We start from the raw sequence: 19371 nt of genomic DNA, 5'->3' as shown, positions 1-19371 counted from the left end.
GATTCCTTCCAGCCCTTAACTAAATAAACTTCTGCTCATGCAGGTGTGTCATTTTTCACCAACAGTTTCCCAGTACTTTGATAAGATGAAATATGCTCTCATTTTAATTGATGATCCAGCTGGGACCTCAGTGATTCTTTAACTATTAATCATTACATTCTTAATAATTAATAATTATTATGCTATTAATAATTATTAGAACTATTAGTTATTACTCCACACTGTTAATGTGTGGGAGACCCAGGAACTGTCTTGGATAATCTGGAGTTGGAGGAATCAAACTGAAAAGTGACTATCTTGAAGAGCATATTGTTAGTGAGGAAATCATTAGATAGTAAATTCGAAGGAAAGGTGGAATAGTGTTCTAATATCACAGGCATCTCTAGGGTGGGGACACAGTTTGGCAGCTAGTGCCCAGGGAGAGACCCAGGAGGTAGAGGAGAGGGAGAACCAGATACTGTAAAGTTTGTTGGCTAAAGGTGCCATGACTTTGTTCACACTATTTACTTACTCAAAAATCACTTACTGTGTGCCCCTAAAACTAAAGGACTGAAAACGCAATCTTGTGTCACTGCAGGCACCACATATGATACTCCTTAGAGTTACCATGTGTATCACGTTTTCTTGGCTATAGTTTCCTAGTTCCACTCTGTAAACTTAGCGGGAACTTCAGTTCCTTTTCAGGAACTGAAAAGTTGACATTCTTTCCTTACTCCTTCCCGACCCCCACCTCCCATCCTTCCTTCCTTCTTTCCCATACTTATTGACCACCTACTATTAACCAGGGACTGTCTAAAGTACTGAGATCCACGGAGGATAAAGATGAGGATCCCATCCTGGAGAAGATGACTACTGCAGGGAAGATTTCTTGTCAACTTATTAAAATACAACACGGTAAGTGCCATTCTAGAGCATGCATATAGTAGTGTGAACTCAAGTCCCCCCATTTAAAAAAATATTAGCAACTAGATAACTCAGTATGAGTCACAGAGTCACTGTCAGAACAAAAAAAATATTAGCAACTAGATAACTAGTTGCTAAAAAAACTAAAAAAAAATATTAGCAACTAGATAACTCAGTATGACTCACAGAGTCACTGTCAGAACAAGGATGCACTTCCTAGGGCCTGTCTCCTGATCGACACGCACAGCTTCTCCATCAGCCCTGGCTACACTTAGCAATTACACTGTCACTGTCAGTTACCACCTCAGTAAGAGCAAGACTCACATGCCTAGGACACAGAAGTTCACGCAAAATAGGACTGGTTTCTCCTTGAAAAATAACATCCTTTCAGAGCTTATGTTATTCTTCTTATCCAGAATTGCTTGGGGATCAAGGAGGGAAGGAAAAAGAAGGGGTCTCTAGCTCTGACCTTTACTGTGTTTGGAAGGTCCCACCCCAATCCCAGTGCCACATCTCTTGTTAAAATATTACGGCCTCACTTCCTAGAACATTAGGCTTAGATCTCCTAGATACTTAGACCTTTCCAATTGTCTGACATTTAACACTATGAGGCAGTGGGCTGCAGTGGGGTGGGGAGATATGATGCTTATAACATATAAACATGGACTCTTGAGGACTTGACATTCTATTATTTACACATAAGCAAATACTTATTGGGGTCTATCATGTACCAGGCACCATGCTAGGTGCCAAGTATACAAAGCTGAATAAGGTACTCTCTGCACTTTTCAAGATCACAATTTAATGAGGAAAACTGCAAGCAGCAAAAGAATTTCAGGGAAAACGTCTTTGTATCAAGACCTTTTCATTTCCTTTGAATCGCACTTTACAAGCAGTCCTGGCTCTACTCCCCGCTATTTGTATGACCTTGGACAGGCTTCCTAAGGGTCTGGACCGAACAGTACCGAACAGTGAGGTTAAAGAGAGTAAGGTATCAACACCTCTGCCTTCTTCTTCCCTTGAACCCTTCAGTCTATTCTTAATTAGCAACCAGAGCAACCCATTAAAATGTATGTCAGATTATGATCACTCTTCTCCTCAAAGCCCTCCAGTAGCTTTACATGTAATTTGGAAAAAATTCGAAGTCCTTACCGAGACCTATAAGGCCCAAATGATCTACATTCTCTAACCCAGCCTCCCTTTCTGGCCTCTTTCCCCCATTGCCTTCCCCTTATCTTGCTCTGCCTGGGACATACTGGTTTCCTCACCAGTCCTCAACACTTATCACCATCTAACATATGCTAATTTATTTGCTCCTCCTCTAGAATGTAAGCATCACAGGTGCAGAGAACTTTGTTTTATTCTGTATCTCTAAACCTTAGAATGCAGATGGTTAGTAACATACTTGTTGAATGAGTTTCACCAGTTTACAGATAAGGAAGCTAAGATCCGAAGGAGAGTGAGTGAGGTTGAACTGCTCCTTAGAAGGAGAGTCCGGACTAGTAAATACTTAGATCTTCTCTCTCTCTGTAAATACTTAGATCTTCTCTCTCTCTGCCCCATGGGCTCCATGGTAGACAGAATGATGGGCTCCAGTGATACCTACCTCCTACTGCCCAGAACCACGGCAGAAGGCATTGTGCAGATGTAATGAATTTAAGAATCTTGAGATGGGGAGCTGATCCTTCTTGGCTTCTTTGACTTGATTAGTATTATTAATTAAATGTTCACTCATTTATTAATGGGCCCAATCAATGTTTATCGTATATATTGATATATCCCTTTTAGCAAAGGAAAAAGGAAGGAAATGAAAGGGGAACATTTACATCTTTATGTCACTTTTTAAAAAGCAGTGGAATGAAGTGTGTGCATATGTTTTACTTTGAGGATTTCCAATGTTTTTTTTTTTTTTAATTTAAAAATAGAAACAAATATTTTTTGAGAGTTACTCTGTACCAGGCATTATGGCAGACTCCGGACATAAAAGAAAATTCCTGAACTACACACACTTAGAGCTTATTAGGGGTGACAAGTGAAAAGAGGATTGCCCCTCCTGAAAGCAAGTGGCACTAGGGAGGAGTCAGAGCTTGCCGGAGGCTCAGAGGGGACATCTAACCCTGCCTGGAAGACAGTATTGGTGAGGAGGGGATGGCGAGGAGAGAATCCCAAAACTAACATCTCAGTGGAGTGGTCTGTTACCATGGTTTGGGTCCTTTGGGCTTGCCTGGCCCTGGCCTTGGCTATTTTGCTAACCAGAGCCAGCTGTTCTGTGGATGCCCTTTCCCCTAGTCCTAGTGTCTGCCCCTGGTCCCTTTACTCACTGTGTCCCACGCCCTGGCATGACACAGCATTTTCAGACCTTTCCCAGGAATCTATTTAGAGCCAATATCCTGTATAGCTCATGAGGAGTCAAGGCCATGATGAGATAAGGGAGGGGCTTCTGACAAACACAGACAAAGCCAAGGGGCAAATATGCATGCTTTCATCTGCCTTCCCCAGACAGGATGCTTTCACACCACTTTCTGTAATTCAAACAGTATGTTTCTCCTTAACATACTGTAAAGATGTGATGGTTATCTATTTTTAAGCCACACGAGACATGTTCTCCGAAATGTGGTTAGCACCCCTCCTGGTACTCCCTTGGCACCCCATGTTCCCATATTTTACAAGGTCTCTCGTACCCTATCCGGTCTCCTGCCTGTGTTCTCCACGCACCCCTCAAATCCTGCTAGAGCAGCAACCAGTCTTGCTTGCGGTTGCCTGGGACACACTCTGCACACAGATAGTGCTTAATAAATAGTCACTTCATTGAATCGGGCAATCTACAATGTAAGCACTAGTTTGGGCAAATTTTGAAACCTGAAGCCAAACTCTCATTTTGAAAGGCTGGAAGATGATTTTCAGTTTTAATTGATTATTTCTGTGGAGGCCAAGAAAAATTAAGGCCATTCCACCTAAAGTTTAGCATTAGCACAAGTACAGCCGTCTTAGGCCCCTGTGAATAAGAGCTGAACTTTACTGGAAAAACTGCAGAATGTCCTCAATGTCCTCATCAGGGAATCCCATATCAGAAAGACAACAGAGCCCACGCCCGTGGTAGAAAGTCCCATATTAGAATGAGAGCAGAGCTCAATGCCCTTGAAAGCCCCATATCAGAATGTAAACAGAACTTGAGAAATTCCTCCACCCCTTCTGAAAATCCCCTAGACCAGCCTATAAAAAACCCAGCTGTAACCCACTTCGGGGTCCAAGTCCCTGCTCCTGTGTCGGGTATATTTGGATCCAAGCTGGAGCTTGCTAATAAACCCTCGTGCGCTTGCATCGGTATCGGCTCCTTGGTGGTTTCTCAGATTCACAATCTTGGGCACAACAATTTCTAAGCAAAAAAGTGTTTGACAATTCTCAAATAAATACTCACCAATGACATTTCAGCCTGATTTGACAGGTTGAGCAGGGATGCAGGTTGAATACATAACAAAAACCATATTTGAGTTGCCCTTTTACTTGTGGTTGTGTATGAGAAAGAGCACAGGATAGATGAGGGAAAAATGCTTTGAAAACTCTGAAGTGGGTTGCAGATGTTAGTTTTGCCTTCCCACAACTGCAGCAGAAACTGCCTATGCACTCAGTCACTTGCAGACTTAAGCAGACATCAGTGTTTGGATGGAACTCAGGAATGGTAGGAGGAGTAGTTAGTTGTTGCACAGAGCATTCGGCTGTTCTGGGGTTAGCCAGGGCGCAGATGGCTTTCCGTTGCTGGATTTGGTAAGGGATGGTGAGGGAAAGCAAGGAAAGCCTTGCTTTTATTTAATTGGTGATACAGTTTCCAGAAATCTTGGAACAATAACACTGTTGGGGTACCTACTCAGGGAAGTCAGCTGTTTATTAATTTTTAAAATTCAGATCAAACAAGTGACAGTGACACATCCTGGTGCCATACCATTCCTGACTTCTCAGAAGCAGTTAATGCCAGTTGTCTTCTCTGGCAGGGATTGCTAGCCCTGGCTTTGCAACAGTCCAAGGAGCCTGCAGCTCTCCAGGGGAATTGCAAAATACTTCCAAATATTCTAAAATCGAAATTAAGTATTCATTTCATTTTAATTTACATATGCCATACTTTTAGAAAATGTCAGTACTGTGGAATGACATGGCCAACCATCATATGCTGCAACTCTGAGATACAGCTGTGAATTTTCACAATACAGTACTGGTGGCCCTGCCATCCCGTGTTCCCAATGTCTGATTTTCATCTTGGCCAGCTACGACAGTTAGCCGATACTTTTCTTTCTGTGGGTCTGTGAAGATTTTGTAGGTCCAGGATGGTCAGATATCATTTCATGAAACCTTAGTCTAGTGAGTTCTAGTGCCTCACCAAGAAACGCTTAAGCAAAAAGGAAAACAGCAAGAAATTTGAAGTGAGGCACTTGGCATGGAGAAGTGCAGAACATCTGCCTCCCGGACAATGATAGTAGCATTCCTTTTTTTTTTTTTTTTTAAGATTTTATTTATTTATTCATGGGACAGAGAGAGGGAGAGGGAGAGAGAGAAAGGCAGAGACACAGGTAGAGGGAGAAGCAGGCTCCATGCAGGGAGCCTGACGTGGGACTCGATCCAGGAACCCCAGGATCAGGCCCTGGGCTGAGGGCGGCGCTAAACCGCTGAGCTACCCAGGCTGCCCGATACTAGCATTCCTAATTGTTACATGTTCACTTTCTAAATCCTGGAGACCAGGAAATAGTTTTCCTATATCAAAATTGCATTACATTTGGAAAATGTGGATGCTTAGTTACTTTGTTACTGGGGAATACTTGACTGGTACTTATTTGAAAAAAATCAAGAATTACTAGAACAATTCACACTGTGAAGTGTGAATTATTAAACACAATGAGAAACTATGTAAGACAAAGCCCAATTTGCTTTTCTTTTCCCTTCCAGTTCGACTCTACCTTAGACAAAATTCAACCATTCTCTTCCATGATGTAGAATGGCTACTGAAAAGGAAGGACATAGAAAAAAGAAAATTTTCAGGGGACAGTGGAAAACAAATGCATTATGATTTACTTCACAGGGAACTATAAGTAGGAGTTATGTCCAAGAACATGGAAGTTGTTTATTTGAAATACTATTTAAGATTTTTTTTCTTTGCTTTTCGACTTTCTCCCCCGGAAGAGCTATAGAAGTGAGTTACATATTTTTTTCTCCTGCTACTTTTTTTATTGAAATATAATTAACATACAATGTTACATTAGTTTCAGGTGTACAATAAAATGATTCAACAATTCTATACCCTTCTCAGTGTTCAAGATAAGTGTATTCTTTATCCTCTTATCTACTTTGCCCATCCCCCCACTCATCTCCCCTCTGATAAGTTTGTTCTCTGTATATAGGAGTCTACTTTTTGTCTCTTTTTTTCTTTGTTCAGTTGTTTTTTAAATTAAATCCCACATATGAGTGAAATCATATGGTATTTTTCTTTCTCTGACTGACTTATTTCACTTAGCATTATACTCTCTATCTAGGTCCATCCATGTTGTAGCAAATGGCAAGATTTCATTCTGAGTAATATTTCATACACACCACATTTGTCCATTCATCTATGGATGGACACTTGGTTGCTTCCCTATCTTGGCGATTATAAATAATGCTGCAATAAACATAGGGGTGCACAGATCTTTTTAAGTTACTGTTCTCATTTTCTTTGGGTAAATACCCAGGAGTGGAATTATTGGATCATATGGTATTTATATTTTTGACTTTTTGAGGAATCGTCATACTGTTCCACAATGGCTGCACCAGTTCACACCCCCACCAACAGTGCACTAGAGTTCCTTTTTCTCCACATCCTCACCAACACTTATTTCCTGTGTTTTTTATTTTTAGCCATTCTAACAGACATAACGTGATATATTATTGGTTTTAGTTTGCGTTTCCCTAATGATGACTTTGAGCATCTTTTCATGTGTCTGTTGGCCATCTGGATAGCTTCTTTGGGTAAATGTCTATTCAGGTCCTCTGCCCATTTTATTTGGATTATTTGGTTTTGTTGTTGTTGTTGTCTTATTTTTTTAGTGTTGAGTTGTATGAGCTCTCTCTATATTTTGAATATTAGCCCCTTATTTGATACGGCATTCGCAAATAATCTTTTCCCAGGTTGCCTTTTGTTTTGTGGATTATTTTCTTCACTTTGCAAAAACTTATGTTTTGGTGTGGTCCCAATAACTTACTTTTGCTCTTGTTTCCCTTGCCTTAGGAAACTTATCTAAAAAAATGTTTCTATGCCTGACATCAAAGAAATCACTGCCTACGTGTTCTTCTGTGTTATGGTTTCAGGTCTCACATTTAGATCTTTAATCCATTTTGAGTTTGTTTTTGTGTATAACATAAGAAAGTGTCCAATTCCATTCTTTTCCATGATGCTGTCCAGTTTTCCCAGGACCATTTGTTGAAGAGACTGTCTTTTTAACATTGTATATTCTTGCTTCCTTTGTTGTGGATTAGTTGACCATATAAGTGTGGGTTTATTTCTGGTTCCATTGGTCTATGTATCTATTTTTGTTCCAGTCCTAATTTATAAGGAATACATGTACATGGTAACTAAAAAAATCAAAATACAAAGAAAAGTACAAAAATAAGAAGTAAATGTTCTGTTCTTCAATATCTCACCCCTAGACTCCACTGCCAAAAGAAACACTGTTAACCATTGGTTTTGCATCCCTCCTGAAGAAGTCTATGCATATTACAAAGATGTTACAAACAGCCACATGCTTTCCTTTGTACAGGTTCTACAACTTGGTGTTTTTCCCTTATTGTGTCTTAAACCTCTTTACATATCAGTAAACATCTAAACTTCAGTTTATTTTATTTTATTTCTAAGATTTTATTTATTTATTCATGAGACACACACACACAGAGAGAGGCAGAGACATAGACAAAGAGAGAAGCAGACTCCATGCAGAGCCTGATGTGGGACTCGATCCCAGGACCCCAAGATCACGCCCTGGGCTGAAGGCAGGTGCTCAACTGCTGAGCCACCCAGGAGTCCCTATACTTCAGTTTAAAAGAAAATTGCAAGCTTCATAGTATTCCACGAATGAAAGTATCATTATTTGTTTATACAATCTCTTTTTGGTTGACATTTGGATTGTTTTTCAATCATTACTATTGCAAACAACACTTCAGTGAACACCTTTGTAAATATATACTTGTGCACATAAGAAAATAAATCTAGTATCTGCAGGGTAAACTTCTAAAAGTGGGATGGCTAATTCTGAGATTACATGTATTTACATCTTGATAATTATCTCCTAATTTAGCCTCCAACTTATTAACCAATGTATACACTCAGCAACAATGCATGAGAGTGTGTTTCCCAACTGTTTCCATGGCTCGAAATTTGTTACCCCTGGGTTCAGGGAGAGACTTTCACTTTTTGCTTTCGCAGACGTCTGTACTATGTAAACATGATATAATGATGTTTCCTTTTGTAATTAAAAAAGATTAAAGAGATTTAGATTACTTGTTTGTAACTGGGGAATAAGATTCTACTTGCAAATTATATCCCAGAACGCGAGACCATTCATCAAAAGAGGACCACAGGAGGGGGTAGTTAGAGACAGAGCTCTGATAAGGCAGGCTCATAGAGGGGAAAGGAATATGCCTTATTGGCTGCCTACCTATGGATGAGCACTGGGGAAGTAACCCTGTGGTAACAAGATGCAGGAGGCTAGAGATAGCTATAAATCTCTAACAATGTTACTATCTCCCCCATGAGATCATACCCCTAGAATAAGAATTGATTTTTACAGGATACACCTACCCTGCAAGGTACAATGGTCAATTACTGCACTTCATTCTCCTCTCTTACACCCTAACGACAATACAATCTGCACTTCTCGTTTTAAATTCTTCTGGAATAGAGTGTGCTCAATTCCTCTTTTTTTCACACAGACTGGAAAACTTGGATCTATGCCCATGTGTAGACATTTTCTTTAGTATCCCACCCTCAGAATCATTACTGTAGAGAAGTTTTTCTGGGCAGGAATTCTTTGCAAAACAATATCCAGATTCAAGGGGGAAAAATCTGAGTCACAAGAATGTAAAGTCCTGTCTGGTGGACTTTAAAGACAAAAGATGTTTCCATAACATTCACTATTTCAGATGCAAAGAGTAAACAGGAAAATAATGTCAACATAAAATGGAATTTGTGGAACTCAAACATGATTATCCTGGGCAAGCACAGCAGGAATAGAAGGATTAAAACTATAGCCTTCAGTGCGAAAGGAAAAACTCTTAGTGTGCCTGCTGCTAAGCAGTAGTTCTTTCTGCTGTATTTTAAGAAATTTAAAAATAAGTGCTTAATCGCTAATGGTCATGTAGAATTGTATAAACCCAGAGAAGTGGAATTTGACAATTCTGGCACTTATTCTTGGTGATGGGCTGAATTGTGTCCCCTCCCAAATTCATACGTTGAAGTCTTTATGCTCAGTACTCCAGAATGTGATTGTGTTTGCAGATAGGACCTTTAAAGAAGTAATTAAGGCAAAATGAGGTTGTATGTGTGCACCCTAATCCAAAATGACTGGTGCCCTTATAAGAAGGGAGATTTGGACATGGACAATACACAATAAAAGGAAAGACCACATGAGCATACGGCAAGAGGGTAACCATATGCAAGCCAAGGAGAGAGGCCTCAGAAGAAACTAAACTTGCTGGCACCCTGATTTTGGATTACTAGTCTCTAGAACTGTGAAAAAATAAATTTCTGTTGTTTAAGCTACTCAGTCTATAGTATTTTGTTATGGTAGCCCTAGCAAACTAATACAGTCTTGGACACATAAAAGGGAAACAACATAATTAAAATTTTTCATTGTGATAATATTTATGAGAGCAATAAAAATGGAAATAACTTAATTCCCTTCCACTGGAGACTAGTCAACTATGGTATAGCCACACAGTGGGGTATGATGCAGCTATAAAGGACAGTGAGGAAGACCTCTGTGACCTGATATGAAATGATTTCCAGGATATACTCTTAAGTAAAAGAAAAAAAAAAAAAACAAGTGCAACAGAGTTTCTGTAATATGTTAACTTTTGTGTTAGAAGGAGAAATAAAAATATTTTTGTAAAAAATAAACACAGGAAGGACAAATCCAAAATGATAGGCTACCCACCAGTAACCTGTGTGGGTGGAGATAAGGGACAGGTAATGAGCTAGATAAGATGGGGAGGGGGCATGGTATCCCCGTGTCTATCTTTTTATGTAGTTTGAATTTTTGAATTATGTAAATGTTTTACAAATTCAAAAATAAATTAAATTGAAAAGACTAAAAGAAGCAAACCCTGAAAGTGAATACAAACAGAAAAAAATAAACCTAACCGTTTGTCAAACTGATAATATAACCATGCAGGTTAACAGAATTAAGGTAACTTTTGGACAAAGTAATCTGAATGGAATATATTCTACGGATCAAAAGACCTGTAACAAACTCTAGAATTTAAGTTTGTTGTTAGGATTGATATTGGAGTACTGAAATTACTTTATTTGTGTTGTAGGATAGAGCAAAAGCAAAAATATATTGAGATACTTAGGAACTCGAGTTCTTCCTGTTTAAGATAAATATACAATGGGGAAAGGCAAGGAAGGACACTGATATTCGAGGACACCATTATGAACTCTGTGTCGGTAGCAGTGGGTGCACCTGAATATTAGGTGTTGCTTTCTAAATACTATTCTTTACTAAAAATGACACGGCTCCCTGAGCACATGGCCAGTTCTAAGTTTAGAGCAGGGGAAGCACAAGATGAACCCAAAATATATAGTATCAGAAATTAAATCAAGAGTGTTCAAAGACTAAAAAAGGCATGTCTAAAGGGCACAGAAACAGTCCTGAAGAAGCTGCCAATGGCCACATTTGAGACAATTTGAGCATCCCAAAGAATAATATATATTAACATATATATCATATAATAACATATCATACATTAATAATATATTACATTATATATTATTTTTTAAAGATTTTATTTATTTATTCATTTGTACGAGACACAGAGAGAGAGAGAGAGAGAGAGGCAGAGACACAGGCAGAGGGAGAAGCAGGCTCCACACAGGGAGTCCCCAACATGGGACTCGATCCCAGGTCTCCAGGATCAGGCCCTGGGCTGAAGGCGGCGCTAAACCGCTGAGCCACCTGGGCTGCCCACATTATATATTATGATGACATATAACACTTTGAATTTTTTAAAGTTCCTATGACCATAGTGATACTAAAAACAAATTTAAAAAGCAAGGCAGGAGGAGGGAGGAAAGCTCTTCTTTACAGAAGAATGCCAACTAATATATACAGAAAGGATGATAAAATTACAAATTTACCATTTTCCAACCACCAATGCAATAAATGATGCAGATAAAGATCAATAGTGGTTCTTAACTAGACTTATTATGGGAATTATTTCACAATATATACGTATGTTGAATCATTATGTTGTACACCCAAAACAAATATAATGTTATATATCAATTATATCTCAATTAAAAAATAAAAGACTAAAAAGAAAAGATCGTCAATGGTGAACTGTTATTTGAAAGCACAGTATACATATATCTCAAAATACTACATCATAGATTGCTTATTAATTGCAAAGAGAAAAGATAGCTTTACAATTAATAAATTCAGCATATGCCACTCAACCAAGTGATTAAACTTAGACAAATGACATTAAGTATAGCTGCTGTGATACAGCAGGATAGTGTACAACACTTATGTAGTATACCTGTCCAAAATATTTAAATTATATCAAATTTTGAGGAACCTATATGAGAATCCAGATTGTTAAATATCCTTCAAGACTACTGGGATGGGCTTTTGAAAAATGTCAATATCATAAAAGTGCTTAAAGACTTGGGAGAGTGGACTATTTGAGAATATGGGAGATAAAGAGACATGGAAGCTAAATGCAGTCATAAACCTTGGTTTGATCCTGGATTGAAAAAAGGATAACAAGGAAAGGATATTTTTGGGATAACTGAGAAAATCTGAGTATGGATTCTATATTAGGTAATATTATAGCAGTGTTAACTCTACTGGTGTAATAGCAGTAATATGTAAAGATAATATAATCATTTAATTTTTCAGATATATGCTAAAGTACTCAGAGTTGAAATGTCATGATACTGTAACTTACATCAAATGGTTCAACAAATAAATAATTTCATGTTGTTTTATAATTTTAAGTCTCACATTTTGATGTGTGGTCTATATTGAGTTAATTTTAGTATCTTTTTGAGTATGGATCAAAGTTAATTTCTTTGCATATGAATATAACATTGTGCCAGCACTATTTATGGAAAGACCATCTTTTCTGTTCTTAGTTGCCTTTGCACCTTGGTCAAAAATCAGGGAACTATACATAGGGCACCTGGGTGACTCAGCTGGTTAAACGGCTGACTATCGATTTCAGCTCAGGTCATGATCTCAATCAGACAGGGAGTCTACTTGAGGATTCTTTCCCCCTCTGTCCCCACCCCGACTCTCTTTCTCTCTCTCTCTCTAACAAATAAATCTTTAAAATAAAATAAATAGACTATATGTGTATGGATCCATCTCTGGCCTCTCTATTCTGTTCCATAGATCTATTTGTCGTCCTTGACACCAATACTATAATGTCTTGATCACCATGGCTTATCAGTATGTCTTGAAGTCAGGTAGTGTTAAGTACTCCAACTTTGTCCTGCCTTTTCAAAGTGTTTTAAGTATTCTAGAGCCTTGTCAATTTCATATAAATTTTCAAATCATCTTGTCAAATTCTGCAAAAAAAACCTGGGGCTATTCTGATTGGGAAAACACGGAATCTATCAATTTGGAGAGAACTACCATGTTGACAATTTTGGAACTTCTGATCCATGAATGCAGTATATTGCTCCATTTACTTAGGTATTTTCAAGTTTCTCTCAGTAATATTTTGTAGTTTGCAGTATACAAATATTAAACATCTTTTGTTGGATTTACCCCTATTTCACATTTTTGATGCTATTGTAAATGGTATTTTAAAATTTCTAATTGTTGTTGGTACAAAGAAATGCGATTTTATTTTTTATATTGATCTCGTGTCTTCCAACCTTGCTAAACTTACTAATTTGTTTTAGTAGCTTTTTTGTAACTTCCCTAGGATTTTCTGCATAGACAATGTCATCCATGAATAAAGACAATTTTACATCTTTCTTCCCAATTGGACATCATTTATTTCTTTTTCTTCCTATTGTACTAGCCAGAACCAGTGTAATGTTCAGTAGAAGTAGTCCAGCAGACATCTTTGACTTATTACTGATTTTGAAGGAAAAGCATTTAGTCTTTCACCATTAAGTATAACTTCAGCTATAGATTTCTTTGTAGATGCTATTTATCAAGTTGAGAAAGTTTTCTTCTATTCTTAGTTTGCTGAGACTTTTTTCAAAAATCAAAACTGGATTTTGAAGTTTGTCAAATGCTTTTTCCTCTGTCTATTGAGATGATCACCTGTAGATTATCTTTAAATTTGTTTTCTGTGAATACTTTAAGTTGTTCTACAATAGCATCTCACTTGCATAACATCTGACAAAACTCAGTATCATCCTTACTGCTATATCTCTGTGCATAAAGTGTCATCTGGCTTGGGCTTCTTCTAAGATTTTCCCTTTATTACAAGTTTTAAGTAATTTGATTATAATTAGGGTCTTTTCCTTCATATTTCTCGTGCTTGAAATCCATTGAGTTTTTCAGAACTATGGATTTATATTTTTTTACCAAATTTGAAAATACTTCAGACATTTGTTTTTCAAATATTTTGTACCTCCCTCCACCCCACTTTCCTTTCATAGCTCCAATTTCACACATACTTGGCTGCTTAAAGTTGTCCCATGGTTCAATAACATTTCTTTCTTATTCTTCTTCTTCTTTTTAATCTTTTGTGCATAAATTTGGATAGTTCCTATTTCTGTGTCTCCACATTCACTCATCTTTCCTTCCATGATGTTTCATCTGCTGTTAATCCCATCCAATGCAGTTTTCTTTTCAGACATGTTTGTTATCACCTGTAGAAGTTCAATTAAAAAAACCTTTCATATCTTTTTTAAGATGTTCAATATTCTAGTTTTTTGAACACATGGAATGCATATATCATTACAGTTTTACTGTCTTTATTTAGTAATGCTACCATCTAGGTCATTTGGGGGTATTTTTTAATTGTTTTTTACCCCTCCTCATTATGGGTTTTATTTTAGCAATTCTTGACATGCCTGGTCATTTTTTATTAAATGCCCAACACTATGAATTTTATCTTATGAGATAGTGGATATTTTTATATTATTAAAAGTATTATAAAACTTTTTCTGGATTATAGCTAAATTATCTACAAGCAGTTTGATACCTTCAGGTCTTCCTTTTAGGTGTGTTTGGTGGGACCAGAACAATATTTAACCCAGGGTTAGTTTTTCCCCACTGCTGAGGTAGGAACCTTCTTATTACTAACCTCAGCCTCATGAGTCATGAGGTTTTTCTACTCTGAGTAATGGGAATGGCTACTGTTCTGGTACTGTATGAACCCTGGGACAGCTTGTTCTTATCCTATAAAGTTGGTCGTTCTGTAATCTCGGGTAGTTTCCCTACTCACATGACTGATCAGTTATGGACTAAAACCATGAAGGGCACCCACTGCAGATCTCAGGTCTTCCGCAATTTTCTCATCTCTGGTTCTCTATGATGAGAATTCTAGGCACATTGGCTTACTTGGATGCCCAGCTCCATATCCTCAAGTCAGGGAGACCACCAAGTACTTCTCTGTATGTCACTGTCCGTAAAGTCTCTTCAAGCAGTAAGCTAGGCAAGCCTAGGGTTCACCTTGTTCTTTTTCCCAGACCATTGGCCTTTACTGCTTATTTCCAATAGTCTTGAGAGCCATTATTTCATACATTTGTCCAGTCTTTTATTTTTGATAAATCTAGTCTCTGGTACATCATCTCCACCAGAAACAGAAATCACACATTATTTTTTTTTAAATGCATTTTAAATTTCCCCTGAGGCAGCCTCCAGCTGATCTGCTTTCCTGGGCTTATCTCCCACTTCATAATTACTGTTTTTGTTAGTGCTCTGGTTACAAAGTTGGATATGTTTTTTCTCCATTTCCCTTTCATTTGAACATGCAATTTTATGGTATGCAGTATTTCGGAGGAGTAAGTGTATTGTGGTATAGCAGTTATAACCTGAACAATTAAAGAACCTATACTATGATTGGCATATATTTTAAGCAAAAGCAGAGAATATATGCAGACATAATTCTACCAACATTTTCAAAAATGAAACTAAATGGTCAGATCTTTGGGAGTAAGTTTCATTTTGTGTAAATCATTGTATTTTCTTTCCCATAGCACCCAGCATATTGATACTCAAGGCCGTTTGTTGATATATGGGTAGTCCAGGAATATATTATTTTCATTCTTATGATTATGATTAGCTTTTATATATTAACTGTCTACTGTAAATTAGGTGTTCTCCCAGGCATGTTATACAATATCTAATTTAGTCTTCACTATTGCTCTATGAATTAGAGATTTGTCCCTCTTTATAAGCAAGGAAATGGTTCAAGGAAGATTTATCTTGTTCAAGGTCCCACAGCTAGTAACTGATACCATTGAGAGTCTAAACACAGGTCTGACTGATTCCAAAGTCCTAGCTCTTTGTACTGCTTTGTCCTCTGCTTCATGAAAGATGACAAAGCTTAGTGGTTCTTTTCTCTAAGAGGAACTCTCTTATTTTCTTTCATTCTCTTAAAGAAGAGGATTTTTAAAAAGCCACTTTAGGACAAGACAGTCCAATGTGCTACAGAATAGGTTGAGGAAGCCTGCACCTTGAGATTTTGGAATCTACTCATGGATCAGATTTGAGTCCAGGATGATTTCATGTGACTTTATTATACCTGAAAACCAGGAACAGATTATGTTCAATAAACACAGTAAACTAAACATATGCCAGAATCCTTGTTTTCTTTTAAAACAACCTTACAATTTCTGCCAATAGAGATATACTTACTCCTCAAGCACACTCCAGTTCTTTCAGTCATGACAGGAAACGTTCACTCAGAGACTCTTTCCAGAGTTACGCAAGGGCTACTCTTAGGAAGGGCCTAAACTCAATGAAAAATGGATTTTTGATCTCAAATAGTTTTCTAAATAATGTGGTATGGGCTGAGCAGGCATATTCTTCCTGAAAGGGGGAGGATATAATTATTTTGACCTCACAATAGTGCATTTTATGGTCTTCTACATGTTGCTCCTCTGTAATGAGGAAGCTAGATTTCATATAACTTGGGGGTTGAGCTTCAGCCTGGTGGGGCCATAAGCAGAGTCTGGTCAGTGGAGGAAATCAAGGAACATGAGCCCAGATTGCCATCACCAAGGGAAAAGAAGCCCATATTCATGGCCGGGGCCCAAAGTTTATCTGAATTGCCTTCCATTTCTGTCAAGGTTTAGCATCAGGTCACTGGTGCCTATCATTGTAGCAATGAGGGATTATTTTTATTAAGCATTTCGTGTTTGCCTAAGGGCTTTAAGTCATTAATCATTTAACTCTTGTTCCCCATGAGACTTTTGTAAAGTAAATGGGAAAGAAATAGCACAATTCTTATTTCACAGATAGAGAAACTGAAGCATTTTTGTTAGCCACTATTACCCACTGAAAGAGTTAAAGCCATGCATTAGAATTTGGGGGAACCAAGCCAAGCATCTGATGAGCTTTTGTTTCACCACAGAAGTGAGGTTTTCTGTTTTTACACAAAACGAACTTGCATATTTTTCATTTTGGAAGCAACATGATCGATACCCGAGGTGTACTGGAGAAAAAAACAGACTTCACTTCCTTTCATATAATATGAACCTTTTACTGAGTTCCCACAAAAATTTTGGAGTCCAAATATGCATTTAAGTTTAAGTAGTAAAGATTGTAAGGCATTGCTAATCTTAAGTTTTCTTTTCTTTTTTTTAAGATTTTATTTATTTATTCATGAAAGACACAGAGAGAAGCAGAGACACAGGCAGAGGAAGAAGCAGGCTCCATGCAGGGAATCTGATGCAGGACTCAATCCCAGACCCCAGGGATCATGCCTTGAGCTGAAGGCAGACACTCAACCACTGAGCCACACAGGCGTCCCTAATCTTGAGTTTTCTATAAGAAAGAGAATATAAGCAAACACATCCCATTTAGTTGTGAATAACCAGTAGCAAGTTATAAAAGGACTTTGAGGGGATTGCATGGGGATTTTGCTGCCTGAAATTAAAGTGATAAGCTTCCTGGAGGAGGTGTGTTTTGAATTCTAATGAAAAAAGTAAGATTTGAGAGACAGTATACTTGTCCTTCCACCCAGATGAATTGAAATATCTTTCCTGTTTCTTTTTATGGAGTGTAAACACCACCAAAAAATTGTCAAACATCACAAGGTGTTGACCAAGAGATCCACAGGGCACATTTCATAGTAATGGAGAGGAACAGAAGGAAAGTTTTCTGGCAGTGAGATCTTTCAGATCTATTAACAATGAGGTAGTTCAGGGGGCAGATGGGTTAGAGTGGGAGATGAAAGGGTTTCAGAGGAAGCCTTTTAAACCAAACTAGAAACTGAGTGGGGAAAAATTAGAAAGGAGGACAAACCATGAGAGACTCCTAACTCTGGGAAACAAACAAAGGGTTTCAGAAGGGGAGGGGGTGTTGGGGTAACTGGGTGATGGGCACTAAGGAGAGCACTTGATGAGATGAGCACTGGGAGCTATACATTACATTGGCAAATTGAATTTAAATAAAAAGATTGAAAAAAACAAAACAAAACAAAACTAGATTGAGCACAGAAAGATCACGTTAGAACTCAGCATGCCCTCTGGTGGGGGTAAGGGAATACAGTTAGGGCCGGGACTAATCTACTTCCTTGGGCATAGAAAAGACCCTGAATTCAAATCCATTTAGAAACCATGACTAAACATCTTGGGTTCCTCTATTCTAAAATACTATCATCAAGACCAACCTTATAAGTTGATGAGTGAAATAAGAAAAAAATGGTTGTTTACATGGTGCATAGCACCAGAAGCAAATTTAGGTTATATTGGGTCTAAAGCTTATACAATATTGGAGGCTTTCTTTAAGAAAAAGAATATGCAAGTCTAATTATAAAATTAGATACTAAAGCAAATATTTACTTAGAATAAGAAAAGAAATCACTTTAAAAAAACATAAGAAACTGACAAATACTACAAACATCACAAAATCCAGGAAAACAACATGATGTTTTATTAGCTACCTGAAATACCTGTTTGTGTGTGTGTACACATATGCATTACAGATATATGTATATATGCTGTATATTCTGATGGCCTCTTCATGTGACCAAAATTCTGTAATATATATAGGAAAAAAAACATATTTTAACTTTCCTCTAATATAGTTGATCAAAATTAGTTTTTTATTATTGATAGTTTACAACAATTTTTTAAAGCATCACAACTTGCTTATAATGTCATGCAAAAATTTATAATTGTTGGCAAATTTGGGAAAAGTTCTATCAAGGCTTTTCATGAAAGAGTTGTAAAATGTAGGTAATCTTTCATGGGCTAGTTTCTGCTCTGTACATTTCAACTCTTGTTTCTCCTCTTCTGTCTTCCTATTCTCAGGGCTGGGCATTGCAGAATGCACTCATATCGCAGCATGATGCACCCTGAGTCTCCAGCTCACTAAGTGAACAGATGATGATATGAGTGTTGAAATCCATTCCTACAATCTAGTGACTAGCATCAACTATACACAAAAGTGATATAAATTACATAATACACCCCATGCCATTCAAGCTAACTGTATCTTCAACTCAACTCCAAAGCCAACCTACACAAAGGCAGGTATGGCAGAGGGGAAGGCAGTTACCAATTAACAAATTAGTGTTAAATACTTTAATTTTGTGAACTTTACAAAAACATACCCATGTCCACACAGTGTAGAGCTCCTACCAGGGCCTTGGAAGGGTCTTGTGCCATTAGCTTCATGGTCAACCACCTCCATGTGCCATATGAGTGTGCTGAACAGTTCTGTTCCTCATACTGGCAAATATTACTCAAAGTGATCAAGATGGTGGTAGAGATTTGGGGTTACAAATTCAGGAGATGCTGAAAGGCAACAACTTGTCTAAACACAGAGATATGTCTCCTTCAGCAGTGGTGAATCTAGATTAAACTGAGTCTTGAGGATGTTATGGTGGCATATCAGAAGGAAACTGTTTTTCCTGAATTTTTCTGGGTTTTCCCCTACCCCCACCAACATCAGCTGGTTACATTTGAGTTCACAACTCCTCTTTGAAATCACCGTGATTTACCTGACTCTGAACTCTTTCATCTTTCAGAAAATCCCTTCTTGAAGCACCAGGATCCTTAGTGCATTATGATACCTGGAGGTGGTAGAGGTAAGC

This window comes from Canis lupus, chromosome 12, assembly GCF_048164855.1.
Source record: "Canis lupus baileyi chromosome 12, mCanLup2.hap1, whole genome shotgun sequence".
Lineage (NCBI taxonomy): Eukaryota > Metazoa > Chordata > Mammalia > Carnivora > Canidae > Canis > Canis lupus.
Note: the sequence above shows the minus strand (reverse complement) of the source record.